Raw genomic sequence first — 15,749 nt, forward strand, 5'->3', positions numbered from 1 at the left:
ATTTTTTACAGAACATGTTGAGCATGACCGCTATCCTTTAGAGTTGGTTAAACCATGAGTTTACCTTACCTCGACCTTCTTGTCTAGCCGTTATGCTGCCGGATTTTACCTGGAACATTTTGAGCATGACTACTATTCTTCAAAGTTATGGATAAATCATGAGTTTGTTGTATCGTGATCCTTTTATTTATTCCTATTTATCCATTTGTGGATTATCATCAGATTCTTGACTTTGGTCATAATCTATTTTTTTGATCTTTTGTACATATAACTGATTCATATTTTCCATCATGGATTTACCTTTCTTATACCATGATCATTGATGGATTAGCTAAATCTTTCCTATCTGTCATGAGTGCATGATTATTGCTGAGGTCCAAACTCATTTAGTTAGGGGTGTCAATCATTCCTAATTTTTTCATACCTCAAAAGAGAGCAGCCATATATCAAAAAGACTTAAAGGGATAAATTGAAGATTCCTTGAGATCTTGTTGGTGTAGGTCATGTTATCAATGCCTAACTTTCTTTGACCTTCATAGATTGACTTACTTGTTTTGTAATTCAAACATATTCGGGATTATTTTTTTGTCTCTATTTGTACAAGATATTTTATCCCCGTTATCATCCATTTAACATAGTGTTTTAACCTCAATTTCAGGATTCTAAAGAGTGCAAATCACTGTTCCTAGAAAGACAATCCTAGCCAAACCTGCTTGGTCTAGACCATTGAAATTCCAAGGGTAGGCCCGAGTACTATTCTAATGGCAACTAATGAGGAGTGAAAAAATTAGGTTCCTAACAAATTTTAATCTTGTGAAAACTTCTAACCCAATTTGAAGATTAAGAGATCAACAATGAAATTTAAGCACACAAGTTAAATCCTAAGTGCAATGCAAATATAAAGCAAGAGATAAGAGAGAGTGCACCCGAGATTTAAAGTGGTTCGGTCCTCCAAACGCGAGGCCTACTCCACTCCACCAACCAAATCCGTTGATGGCTTCACTATTTGATCCTTTTAACTCCGGTGAAGATCGGTGCCGATTACAATTCCAATTGCCTTTAACCTTGGTGGCAATCCTCACTACAGAGAGTGGGCTCCGCTTCTCCGAACACTCGCCCGAATACAATCTTTTGAATAATGAAAGAAAGAACAAAAAATCCCTCAGAAGGGTTTACAAACTTTGTAGAAGATGTACAAATTTGAACCTAATGATCCAAATCCTAATTCTAGAGGATGAGAGGCATAAACAAGCTTGATTCACTCTTAGGATATTCCAATAGGTTTTTAGAGTGTTAGGATTGATAATTTGGAAGTTTAGAATACACATATATATAGAAAAACCAAATATGACCGTTTGAGGGGCATAGTGGTAAATCTGGCAAAATCCCCAACGGCTATAATTTCTTTCCGAAATAGTGGTCTCGGAGTTCCGAGAGATTTTCTCGGAGTTTCGAGAAATTCTTGGAGTTCCGAGGATTTCTCTCGGAGTTCCGGGAATACAAACAGAAGTTGGAAAAAAGCTACTGGACCAAATCTCGGAGCTCCGAGGAATTTCTCGGAGCTCCGAGAAGCCTATTTTCAGCAGATTTTTAATTCTGTTTTCTTATTCATTGGGGCTTCCAACTCTACACCAAGTTGGGATTGTTATGAGGGTTCCAAAGTGTTGGAACACCACAAGGACAATCTCTTAAATATTTAGGGTATGTGAGATTAACTTTATTTATGCCTCTAAACACCTAAACTAGGATTGGATCTTTACATTCTAAAACGACTTCGATCTTCAATTGCGATGCTTCAAGTCTTCATGCATCTTGGATCTCCGATGTCTTTGGCCTTCCTAATGTTGTCCAATGAGTGCTTCTTGGCCTCAATCCAAGCAATCTTGTCTTAGCACAATTATGATCTACAACTTAGACATACAAACACATTAGTGATATAAAATCACTTGTGTATTGGAATCATCAAAAGAAGATTGGAATGCCAAGGTGGGAACCATTGGGCTTACAATCTCCCCATTTTTGATGATGACAAGCACAAGAGATTTTCCAATAAAAGCATACATATATTTCCTTACACTAGATTTTTTTCTCCTTTTGGCATCTATCAAAAAGATGGGGTAAAAGAAAATCAAAGGGATAAAATTTACAATTTTAAGCTCTCCCCTTTTCAAGGAAAATGACAAACATAGAACTCCCCCTATTTAAAGTTTTTATTCAACACAAGAGGGGATATTTAAACAATCATACAAAGATATTCAATTTTTAAGTGCAAGCCCCTAATCTAAGCACATATGAATAGAATCATATGGGGGCTTTGGGAACCCAAGCTTTCTTGGTTCCACCACAATCCCTAATCTTAGATGCACATTGGAATTGGTAATGACCATTGATTCCACAATAATGGCATCTAACATGAGGGTTAGATAGACTAGTCCTATCATAAAATACATGATTAAGTCTATGACTAGCCTTCTTTAAGATTATGTCAATAATTTTATCACCATTTAAGAATCCATGGAGACATAATCTTAACCTTTCATTTTCATTATGAAGATGAGTTATTTGATTTAAAAAATCATTAGTGTCATCTTCATAAGATTTGGAAGAGCTTGCCACATTTACTAATTGGCAAGTTTTCTCATCCAAAATACCCTTAAGGGTTTCAATGTCAAGTTTAAAATTTTCAATTTGTGCTTGAGATTTAGATATGGAAGAAGATGACTCATTTTTCAAAACATTAAGTTCATTTTCTAATTTTGAAATAGATTTTTTAAGAACTTTATTTTTTGAAATTTGAGAATGCAAGGTTATGCACAATTCATCATAAGATATTTTTTTACTATCACTACTTGATGAATTACAAGAGGGGTTAGAATTTACCTCATCTTCATGGGTGAGTGCCATGAAGCAAAGATCATCCTTATTAGCTTCCCCTTCACTTGAGCTTTTGCCCGACGTGCTTGAAGCATCCCAAGCGGCGATGAGACCCTTATTCTTCTTCCAATCTTTCTTCTTTCCCTTGTACTTTGAGGAAGATGACTTGAGAAGTGGACACTTCGGTCTTTTGTAACCCGTCTTCTTACAATTATAGCATCTTATAACTCCCTCAACATCACTTTCTTCTTTCTTCTTCTTTTTATTCTTTTTATACTTCTTTCTCCATAAGCTTTTAAATTTTCTTAATGCTTCTTCCTCATCACTATCCACATCACTTGAGGATGATGAGTCCGTCTTGGAGGCCTTTAGAGCTAGAGATCGACTTTCTTTTTCTTTCTCTTTCGGCTTCTTCCCTTCTTGACGGATAGTGAGGAGCATCTCTTGAGTGATAAGAGATCCTACAAGCTCCTCCATAGTTAGTGTCTTGAGATCCTTTGATTCTTGAATGGCGGTGACTTTTGGATCCCAATGTGGAGGAAGTGACCTAAGCAACTTACTCACAAGCTCATCAGTAGAAAAAGATTTACCAACATTAGCTAATTCATTTGATATTTTAGAAAATCGGGTATACATTTCAGAAATACTTTCATTTTGATCCATTCTAAACATTTCATATTTGCTCTTTAACAAGTTTATTTTGGAATCCTTGACTTGTGATGTTCCCTCATGGGTAACGGCAAGAGTATCCCAAATAACCTTGGCGGAATAAAAAAGAGCTACTATATTAAACCCCTCCGTAGATAAGGCGCAAAACAAAGAGTTTATAGCTTTGTAATTTAAATTTGCATGCCTTTTCTCTACAACATTCCATTCTTCAAATGGTTTGGAAGGTAAAGTGTATCAATTTTCAACAATATGCCAAAGTTCCACATCTATCGAAAGAAGATAGATGTGCATCCTTGTCTTCCATTGTCCATAGTTGGACCCATCAAAGAAAGGAGGTCTAGTTGTGGAATGGCCTTCTGGAAGTCGGGTTCCATTTATGTTTGCCATTTCACAGTTAGAAAGTTGCCAATGATCTTATGATCTTTCCCTTGTTAAAATTAAAAAAAAATTTTACCAAAGATTTTAAGAAAAGAAAATCTTTTAAGAGCCAATGCTCTGATACCAAGTGAAATTCCAAGAGTAGGCCCGAGTACTATTCTAATGGAAACTAATGAGGAGTGAAAAAATTAGGTTCCTAACAAGTTTTAATCTTGTGAAAACTTCTAACCCAATTTGAAGATTAAGAGATCAACAATAAAATTCAAGCACACAAGTTAAATCCTAAGTGCAATGCAAATGTAAAGCAAGAGATAAGAGAGAGTGCACCCGAGATTTAAAGTGGTTCGATCCTCCAAACGCGAGGCCTACTCCACTCCACCAACCAAATCTTTTGATGGCTTCACTATTTGATCTTCTTAACTCCGGTGAAGATCGGTGCCGATTACAATTCCAATTACCTTTAACCTTAGTGGCAATCCTCACCACGGAGAGTGGGCTCCGCTTCTCCGAACACTCGCCCGAATACAATCTTTTGAATAAAGAAAGAAAGAACAAAAAATCCCTCACAAGGGTTTACAAACTTTGTAGAAGATGTACAAATTCGAGCCTAATGATCCAAATCCTAATTCTAAAGGATGAGAGACATAAACAAGCTTGATTCATTCTTAGGATATTCCAATAGGTTTTTAGAGTGTTAGGATTGATAATTTAGAAGTTTAGAATACCCATATATATAGAAAAACCAAATATGACCGTTTGAGGGGCATAGTGGTAAATCTGGCAAAATCCCCAAAGGCTATAATTTCTTCCCGAAATAGTGGTCTCGGAGTTCCGAGAGATTTTCTCGGAGTTCCGAGAATTTCTTTCGGAGTTCCGAGAATACAAACAGAAGTTGGAAAAAAGCTACTGGACCAAATCTCGGAGCTCCGAGGAATTTCTCGGAGTTCCGAGCTCGGAGCTCAGAGAATTCTCTCGAAGTTCTGAGAAGCCTATTTTCAGCAGATTTTTAATTCTGTTTTCTTATTCATTGGGGCTTCCAACTCCACACCAAGTTGGGATTGTTATGAGGGTTCCAAAGTGTTGGAACACCACAAGGACAATCTCTTAAACATTTAGGGTGTGTGAGATTAACTTTATTTATGCCTCTAAACACCTAAACTAGGATTGGATCTTTACATTCTAAAACGATTTTGATCTTCAATTGCGATGCTTCAAGTCTTCATGCATCTTGGATCTCCGATGTCTTTGGCCTTCCTAATGTGGTCCAATGAGTACTTCTTGGCCTCAATCCAAGCAATCTTGTCTTAGCACAATTATGATCTACAACTTAGACATACAAACACATTAGTGATATAAAATCACTTGTGTATTGGAATCATCAAAAGAAGATGGGAATGCTAAGGTGGGAACCATTGGGCTTACAACCATCTTCGGTATCTAGACTCAGTTGATCCTCCCATTACATCGAGAATACATTTTCTCTCTTTGTCTGAGTTGTCTGTGTTACCAGAGGTTCATCCAATGGCTGACCCAGTTGATCCTATGATAGCCATTCAAGAGATGCTGAAAAATCTTACTCACGACATGACGAGCATGAAGGAAGAGATGACCCATTTAAAAGTTCAAAGTACTGACAAGGCCCCTAATTCTAGAGGGCCAATACCCCAATTTCCCCAAGTTTGTCTCCAGATTCAAACAGACCAACTGTTTCACCATTTGAAATCAATTTAGAGGATGGGCAATATGCTGAAGAATATTGTGTACCTATGGTCAGTAAAGAGAAAGGGATGTATGACAAGTTAGAGAAGGAGATGTACAACAAGTTCAGAAAGTTGGCTCAAGATGTAGAGAATATGAAATTTCAGGGGCCAAAGAAGTTCGACATTTCTGAGTTTATGATACCTCCTGAGGCTATTCTGCCACCCAAATTCAAAACCCCTGACTATGATAAATATGATGAGACTGGGTGTCTTCGGAGTCATGTAGGATGGTTCATAAAGCTTTCCCAACAACATGCACTCAACCCCGAGCAGATGGCACAACTATTCCCTGTGTCCCTTGTGGGAATCGCAAAACAGTGGTTCTTGCGCTTGATACCCGAAGAAGTCAAAACTATGGAGGCCATAGCAAACAAACTTGTCGAACAATTTTTGATGGAGGACGGAGTAGAGGTTACGAAGAGGGATTTGAAACAGTTGAAACAAGGTCCTCAAGAGACCTTTACCACTTTTATTCGTAGATGGAAGAGGAAGTTGGCACAGTTAAGTCAGAGATTATCTGAGGAAGACCAGATTAAATTGGTGATCAAAAGTCTATCTTCACCGTATTTTCATTTCATGGCACCTCAGCACTACTCAAGTTTTGACCATCTGATAAAAACAGGAATCCAGACTGAAGATGCTTTGGCAAAAGGCCTGAGGGCCAAGACTTTATCTGATATCAAAGAAGGGAAAAGACCTATGGTTGAGCCAAATGAGGTACATAATGTCAATTCTGTTAGGACTCCAGTCAAAACAGTATTGGAAGGGGAAGAATCAGCAGAAAAGAAAATAAGAAAATTTACTCTGCTTCCTTGCTCGTTATTCTACATTTTCAAGAGATTGATCAAGGACAACAAGATCAAATTTCCTGAACAAAGAGTCCTACCTAATCCTCTGCCTAAGAATTAGAGAAGAGATTTATATTGTGCATATCATCGTGGTTCGGGTCATACGACTGATAAATGTTATACTCTGAAGCATAAAGTGCAAGATATGATCGATGAAGATGAGCTCACTATTGAAGAGCCTGGTGTTCTTCAAAAGCCTTTCGATACTCATGTTGTCCCGCCACCAGCCTCGATAAATGCCATTTCTACTGAAGGACCGATCTTAGATTCTGCATCCCTCATTCGCCCTATTTCTGAGAACCCATCTGTCCCACTAAACACTCGATCTGTAGAAGAATCTGTTGAGAGGACTACACTTGTCAGAATGGAAAACTGGATGGTCAAGCTCTTTGGTCAGATGGCTATGCTAACTGAGGAAGTAAGGGAGATGAAAATTCAGATGCAACACTTGTCCATTAAAGGTGACTCTGTTCCAAAACAATTTGTTGATATGGGTACTATGACAGAAGAGGCCTTGGTTCAAAGTTTAATCCTTGATAGATATGTTGATTTGCATAATGGGAAAACGCCTTACATTGCTCCAAAAGAAGTTAAAAGTGTTGGACCTTCTCGCCAATCTCTTAAGAAGCCTTTCATTGCTCCGAGGGAGGTTAAGAATGTTGGATCTTCTCACCAACCTCCTAAGAAGCCTTTGGTAATAGAAGAAAACATGGGTCAGAAGTGGAAAAGAGAATTCACCCAAATGCCATGTTCTCTTATAGTCATCATGAAGAAATGGGTCAGTGAAGGTTGTTTGAAACTTCAAGATATTAAACCTGTGCCTGATCTATTCCCCAACAATTGGAGGGTGGATAAATACTGTGAGTATCATAGAAGCCCGGGTCACCTAACGGAGAATTGTTTAGCTTTGAAACATGCAGTCCAAAACCGAATAGAGAAAGACTTTTCTGCTCTTGCTGAAATATATGCTTTTGTGAACCAGACACTTGAAAGAACCATTCAACCTCCCAGAGATCCCATCACTTATGTCACTTCAGAGCCGGGGAATAAGTTGAAGGGAAAAGGAAAAATTACAGAGTGTGAATCTCCTAAGAATGTTGAGGTAGAGAAGATGATGTCACCAGCAGGTTTTCAAAGACAATTTGGGCCAAGTCAACAGGACTTCAGAGGACCACTCTTTCCAAGATTTCTGAACCAGGGTCGAACTTCTTAGCCAGCATTATCATGGAGGAAGGCGTGCTACTTGGGAACTTCAGTGCCAATTCCTTGCCTCTGTTCAAGTGTTTTGTTTCAAGAGTCATGTGTCAAGCATCTTGTTTCAAGATTTGTACCTTGTCAAGTTTATACTAACTCCTAGGTTGAAAGTTGGTGAGTCTTGTAGTATCAATGTTAAAAGAAAAGAAAAAGTGTGTCATGTCTGTCAGTCTTCTTATAGAGTCAGCATTTTGTTTTCTATCAAATCAAATGTAAAGTCCATAGAGGCGTGTCTATGAGTCCCTATGTACTTCAAAGTTTTCAATTCAATAAAGATTTGGTTCTATGTGTTCGATATTTTGATTCACTCTTAGATCTAATGTTTAAAATAACTAAAGACCCCCCTTTTCAGATGAGAATGCAGACGAAATTCCTTTCGAGATCTGAAAGAATGTCAAACGAGGGGAAGATCGTCTATCATAGCCACTTGAAGAAGAAATCGAAGCTATTGATAGTGGTATCGAAATTCGAACTCAGAAAAGATGGAGTGGCAAAACTTTATCTCCCGAGGAGCGCAAAGAATTGATAAACCTGTTTAGAGGGGTTCGAGGTAGTCTTGCTTGATCCTATAAGGATAAACCAGGGGAATGCCCTGTCGTTGAGCAAAGCAAGACTTCATCGTCTTTAGATATCTCCTTTGGAGATTGATTAGGGCTTATTAGTTTTGTTTTCGTCTCTTCGAGATTGTTCTTTTCCTTGGGACTTTAGTTCCCCCGTTTTGATTTCTTTCCCCTTAAGCTTTAGGGATCTTGTTTCCCTCTTTAATACTCTACTGTGCTATGGTGGGTATAGAGAGTCTTCTATCGGATCCCCTTTAGAAAAGCATAAAAAATAATTTAAAAAAAACATCAAAAACCTTAAAACCATCTAAAGTGTTGTGTGTTTGGAGTAGTTTAGGAAGTTTGTTTTCGAACTACGTTGGCTTGATCCTCTTTCACGAGGTACGTAGTGCAGCTTGGGATCTTTATCCCAAGTCCAGCCAAACTTTGTAAATAGACTTTATAAATCTTTAAAAATCATTCAAACTTTAAAACCTTGTTTTCAAAAAGATCTTCCTCTAGAGTTATGAGTTTGTCTTAGATAGAGAGTTTTAGAGTCGGGAGTTTGTCCTTGATGTGCTGTTTGATTGTTGTGTGTTTGGTTTGTGTCTGTGTTAGAGTTAGGAGTTTGTTACGCATCCGTTTGGTCAGTTGGTGATTCACATCGCCGACTGATGACTAGGTCTAGAATGCGTTAGTAATCCCATTATTTTCCTTAGGGCACACAGCCTAGTTATACATAGGTTGTAGGAACCACCTGCATTAACTTAGGGCAACCTGCATTTAGTTAGGGCATATATGGTGTCCTAAAATTCACAATCCACTGGAATATAAATAATCGCACAAGAAGCTTTAATAACTAGTCTGGTCTTTTAGATCGAGTCTAGGTTAGAGGTCTAGATGTCTTAGGCATCATAGCTTAGAATAGGTGCGAAGAACTACGTTGTCTTGATTCTCGTGGAGGCGGGGATACGTAGGCTTCTTTGGATGAACATCAGATCATCTAAAGACTCGGGCTCAATCGTTAGAGTCTTAGGATTTGTTGTGTTGTCATGCTGTATATTTTGCTGTGTTCTCTTACTTTCATGCGCAGACCTTATATCTTTAGCTGTAGCATGCATGTGTTTGCCCATCAGAACTTAGACACATATTAGGCATGTCACCCATAATCTAGCTATTCTTAGGTGACACACTTCTTTCGGTTCTTTTGTGTGTGCTTATTATTTCATCTCCGAGACATTCATGATTAGTTAGACGTCTTCTCGGAGATGCGTGTTCCCATTTCACATGATTTTCGTCCAAAACTCTTCGAAGTTAATAATAAATGGCGTAAGAGACCAAGTGCTTGCACTCGGACGAATTGGGGGTGCTCTTCGGACCTTCTCCATTCGTAATCAGGCACGGACCTTTTGTATCTCTGGTCATCCGTTGCAGACAAAGCATTTGTTTTAGTTCCATGGCGTATCCATGGATGGCGACTCTGAGATATTTTTAGGTATATCTTGGTTTCGAGCCTTTGCTCCTGATCAAGATGTATCTCATTCATTATGTATCGCCACTCATCCTATGCTGTGAGAGTGGCACTTTTTTCGAGAGTTCCTTGGTAGAGCTCTCCTTCACATGTGGAGATTTTGTGAGGATTGCAGGGAGATCTCGCGTCCCTCGTCGCACTCGTGTCCTCTCGGATCGGGGTCCACAACGTGGCATAACCCCAATCGTGCAACAATCCCTTTTACATATATATTATTAGATATTGTGTTTACCTCTTTTGTTATTAACTCTTCTTTTATTATAAGGTCTTCTTTTAGCTCTTCTTTATCTAAACCTAAAACACTAAACAAACTCTTATTCCAACACTACATCCATTGCATCATATTGGTTTCCCTTCTTCATTGATATTTGAGACAAAAGAGAACTAGATCAAATAGATGAATGCGTTATTATTTGATTATCTCATATTTGTTTTATATTATAGTTGATTGATTCTAAGATTTATTAGTTTGTTAAATAAATACTATATTTATTTTGCTATAAATGGTGATAAAAATAAGTAATTTTATGTGTGTGTACATGTCACTATTTTCTAGATTTTTTTATGTTGCCATGTCAGACAACTTGTATCCGTGTCAAAACTCGACACACGAATCGGTATCTACAATCATGATTATTTGTATTTTAGCCGTGTCCCCATTTCTAAATTTTGGGGGCTTGACGTGTCCGTATCGACACACGACACTCGTGTTCGTGTCCACAAAACATAGCTTACACAGATTCTTTATTCACCTTAGGGTCTCGAGTCTTTGGTCCTTTATGTTGTGAACTCGATGTTTGGCCCTTGCGGTTTCCTTCAGGAAACAAAACAAAAACAATAGAAAGAAAAAAAGTGAACAGCTTTTGAAGTAAAGCATATATTACCACTAATTTGAAGAACGAATCAAACATTAAAAGAATAAGAGAAGGCCCAATGCATACCTCAACCTCCTCCACTTCGAAGTCATCGGAATGTGCAAGGCAGGAGACAACAATTGGTTGCATTAATATAAAATTATTTGCACCCACTGCACCCTAAAACGTTTAGCAAGTAGATGCATATCAATATTCATTTGAACTAAATATGTGCATATTAAACAAAAATAAGTACAAGGAGAGGAAAGTTAGTAAGGATGTAAAGGGTTGACCTCAACAAACCGAGCATGATCTAGAATTCAGTACTTTTTACAAGCCACTTTAAAATACCCCAAACGAAATTCATCTAGGGGATATTTTTGTCAAATCCAATCCTAGCTAATTAGGGCTTCTTAAATTGAGTTTATTAGGGCTTTTTATTCCTGCTAAGTTAGGACTCTAATTTAGAGTCTATAAATATACATTCCAACCCAAAAATCCTGTAGAAAATAAGCCTAGAGAAAAACTTGTGGAAATTTTGGGAGAATTGAGTGCTAGAAAGGAATTAGAGAGAGGAGGCAATTGTTCTCAAGGGATGTATCTTGATCTCTTTGTTAGTCTTTGAATTCCTCCATGGGTTTTCATCTTGTTCATGGAAATAAGATTAAGGAGGATTGATATAGGATTTGGTTCTTCATCCGGCAAGTTTAAATCAAGGTTTCGATGATCGGGTGAGAGTTTTAATGTTAAAAACCACGAACCTAGACCAAATCCCAATGATCTTGCATTTTCCATGAAGTTAAAATAGATTCTTGGGGAAAGGAATTGTTGGTTTGATCTTAATATAGAATAGGGTTGTCAAAATCAATTTTTCCCAAGAATCCCCACTATCATGTCAGATTTGACAACCCTAATCAAAGTAAAGAATTTAAGAAGGGTCATACCAAGTTATTTCATGTGTTTTAAGAGAAAAAAAATAGAGTTTTCGAATGGAAAATCACATTAAAATAGGGGTCACCGTGCGGTTTCAAAAACCTAGAATCAAGGGTTCGGATGCCCAAAGGCTTAAGGATTGGCACCCGAACCCTTTGAACCAGAAATAAAAAAAAATGCAGGGTGGAAGTTCGGACGCCCGAAGGGGGTCTTTGAACACCAGAAGGATTGGTTTGGACATCCGAACCGTTAGTGCTTGGTGGTTTTTGAGAAGTATTTCCCAGGCAGTTTCGATGGCGCGGTTTCTCCTCGAATGGCTTCCTCGCAGTTTGCAAGGATGGGATGACTCGCAGGTTAGTGGGCAGTAGTCTTCCACATGTTTTGCAGGGATGAGATTTATCGCAGGATTGCGAACAGTTATCTTCCGTATATATAGCGGGAATGAGATTGCTCACGTGCTTAGTGAGGAACAGGTCACCCACAGGTATTGTGAGAACATGATCGCCCACGTGTTTAGTGGGGATTGGGTCTCTTATGGTCTTCCAAGCCGTCCTCCATATATGAAGGCTGCTCAAGCTAGGCCTGGTATATTTTGGGCAGGATGAACACCATGTTGACTTCCACCTTGCTTGGTAGAGATTGTATGGCTTGTATTTATTTTTCGAATTCATCCTCATAGTCGTTTTCACCCTCGACTCAGCTGGTCGAATGCTGGTTAGAAGAATCTCCTAATGATTCTTTTCTCTAACAATGGTTCTTTCAAAGATTCTACTCCTCAATTATTAGATTCTTTTTTTTCAGATACACTGATTTGTCAGGACCTTCAACATTTGTTTCTGACCAAACTCGATTTGAATCTTCCCGGAGAGTTCATGCTGCCACTGTAGCTTCCTTTTTCAATCTTGGTTAATAGCATAGATCGATGTGGAAGAAGGTAAGGTTGACACCCTAGTCTCTGCCATACACTGACTGGACTCATGAGTGATTTCATCATTCGAGGTTTATTGCTCATTTCTCTCGGAGTACAGTCTATAGGAAGTGACAAGGGCACGTACTTGCCTGACCGAGTAAAACTTGGAACCTCTCTGTCAAACCTCCTATTCATGGCCTCTTTCCTTAACGAGCGTGGTTTGGGTTTTCGGTCCTAGACCCCGAAGAAGTTAAAAGTCCCAAACCTGTAAAATTTTGAAGGTCGGCTCAGTATTCTTTGAAATTCGGCATGTACACGAACTCCTCCTTTCTGGTTTCTTACTTGCACCTAGGAAAGAGGCATCCATGGCAATCCGCCTTAAATTTTCTCGTTAAGTTGGGATGTTTTTGGCAACAGCGACCAAAATTGGTTTAAGTCAGTGGTCTAGCAATGATTTTTCGACCAAAGGTCCATTCTTTATGTCCTTTCAGTCTTGTCCCCAATCTTGCTCAGACTAGGCTCACCAATATTTTTCCACGACTGGATTCAATGTAATCACATTGACATCCATGACGGATAGAAATGGGATTCCAGTGACCATCATGACCCCTTTTTCCTTTTCAGAAAAAAATGAGCAGTCCATCAATGTTGGCTTTCTGTAAAGCTTTGCAAAAATTAATACAATTACTAGTATTATGGCTCCATATATGGTGTCATATACATTACTTTCTGCTTTTGAATTCATCTAGAGGAATGATGTAGCCCTCCAACAACTTCAACAGTTTCTCTTTGAGCAAGTGGTCAAAGATTTGTTCGGTCTTAGTTATATCAAAGGAATATTGTCTATAGTGTCATAGTAATTCCTCAGATGAATCGACTTTCATTAAAGTTGCCATCGGGTTTGTCGTTTGGCTTTCGTGGTCTAGCAAGAGCCTTGCATGTATAAGGTTTAGGACCTACAAGTCCGACCACGACTATCTTAGTTTTTCCAAAAGATTCTTCTTCTTTGAGATCATCCTCGGCCCCCACCATGGTGTTTATAGTTGGGATCCCTGTAGTAGGTCCCTTTTGATGAAACTTTCTTTTATTCTTCTTCCTTAATCAGTCTCTTACATCTTGGAGCCTGAGAAGCTAGATAGTAGAGGTCTATGAACTCTTGACCGGCGAACTTTTACCTTATTTCCAAACCGAGTCAGCTCTGGGCTAATTTTACATAATCGGCTCGCTGTAGATTAGAATGGCACCTATTCACAACCCTTTTGAATCAGGCAATGTATGATTCCACTGATTCGATGGGTTGTTGGATAAGCCTAGCCAAGTCCACGATGTTACCTTGGGCTCAATAAGACAAAACTGTGAATATAAAGCATACTCCATGTCCACTCACGTCTCAATATTGTTGGATGGCTGACTGATATAACAGTTAAAGGGAAAGAGCCTAAGTTTGTAGACTTTTTCGCTTGCCTCTCTACACTAGGCTATGAAAACGGCTTACATGCTCAACGATATAGTGATTATCTTCTCCCGAAAATAGTGCAAATTCAGGTACCCAGTATCCCTGTGGGTACAGGTAGTTGAGGTCATACCAATCAAGGTACAATTTCCGATACATTGGCCTATGTATCAGTCTAAACATCGGATTGAGTTGTTGTTGTATCATTTCTATAACCTGATTTCTATTGAGGCTGATGTACTTGGGAATATAATTTTCCCAAACGAGAGGCTCGTTTAGACCCACCCTAGGATCAACCGGTACTGGTTGCCCCCAATTCTAACCAGCGATGCCCCAAGGATTGGCCACACTCTCATTTGGTCTTATGACTCCGTGGTCAGGTTGAGTTTCTATAGACAACCTCGCTTGCTGTTGGGGATAGTAGGGGTGAGGTTGTTAGAAACCGTAATGTTTGGTGGCAAATTCTAGTTTGGCACCAAATTTTGGGTTGATTCTTTCAGGAAAATACTGAGGGGCCACAAAATTGGCCTCCTAGGACAGCATTCGACCTAGTTCACATTTGGAACTTGTTGAACCTGATTCTATCATCCGACTGGGTTGTAGAACTAATAATTGAAGATCAAGTGTATGGTAGCTATTGGGCCAGTCTATTACCATGCCAAATGGGCAGTTTAATTGGCATGTCGCTGACATCCTATCAAAAAGCAAGCCAAACAGTCTGGACCTTTTTGGAATTATCGCTACAGAATTGAAAAGGCCTAATTACTTTAGAAATTTGCCGAGCTACCATCTGGGATAACGCATGCAAATTTTTATCTAGATGCTTCATTAACATGGCTGCCACATCTTGTAGTAAGACGGGCACGTAAGAATTTTGTCCTTGAAGAGAAGTATCTCTACTCGGCGAAACCAGATTAGGATTCTCCCCTAGAGGAGGATTCTTCCTATTAAAAGTTCTTTGATCTAGAGTCTCGACACTCTCAGAGACAATAGAATCACTAAGGTTTCTAGGAACACTGATGCTTACACTTTCAGCAATTAAACGTCGTGTAGCACTAAGGTCCATCGGGCATGCCAAAAAAGTTGTTTTCAGTCGACGATCGACAGTGTGATCGGGAAACGCAGCGCACGCACATGTGTGTGTTGAATGCATAGGTGTGCCAGTTTTAGAAGACAATTCAAAATTCAATTCGTGACGTTAGACAATTGAGTTTTTTGTCCCTAAGGAATGGATTTTAGCAATTGAGAAGAAGAGGTGAGAGACGCTTCTTCCTTGGGCTCTAATGCCTTTACACAAATGGAAAGGTCTTTTTCACAGAATGATGCAATGGCAAATTTGGGATGTCGACTCTCGTGGAATGTGAACAACATGTTGACACACTCAAAATGTGAACACCTTGCAGTGAAAACTAATGCACACATAACGTAAATGATGCTGTCAATGCATGCATAATGAAACAACTCACATGATCAACAATATCTGATTAACTGACTAATAAAACAACATAAACAAATGCCAGTGTGGAGGAGAGGGAATTAAAGAGACGCTAATCTAAGAACATGAATTCATGTCTTTAATTCGACCAGACAAGCAATAGCTACGAAAAGTAAATGACAATTCATAATAAGGATAAATGCTAAGACATGTTTCTATTTGGTTTTGGAACCTCTTCCTTTGAGGAAGTCATCTCTTTTCATAGCTTTTGACCCCGAAATTGATCACTACTGGCCCATGTTCTCAAAGAG

The 15,749-nt window shown here is 38.8% G+C and overlaps 1 long non-coding RNA gene across 1 annotated transcript; it reads right to left on the reverse strand.

The window, feature by feature from the left end:
- Positions 1-10,531: 10,531 nt before the first annotated feature.
- On the reverse strand, positions 10,532-12,248 carry LOC143862618 (uncharacterized). Its single transcript, XR_013240391.1, has 3 exons — positions 11,888-12,248; positions 10,795-10,887; positions 10,532-10,667 (listed from the first exon to the last, which is right to left on the reverse strand). It is a non-coding gene; the product is annotated as an uncharacterized LOC143862618 (long non-coding RNA).
- Between the last annotated feature and the right edge of the window lie 3,501 nt (positions 12,249-15,749).

Source organism: Tasmannia lanceolata, unplaced genomic scaffold (assembly GCF_043159265.1).
Source record: "Tasmannia lanceolata isolate RefF3 unplaced genomic scaffold, GAP_Taslan_0.1 ptg000037l, whole genome shotgun sequence".
Classification (NCBI taxonomy): domain Eukaryota; kingdom Viridiplantae; phylum Streptophyta; class Magnoliopsida; order Canellales; family Winteraceae; genus Tasmannia; species Tasmannia lanceolata.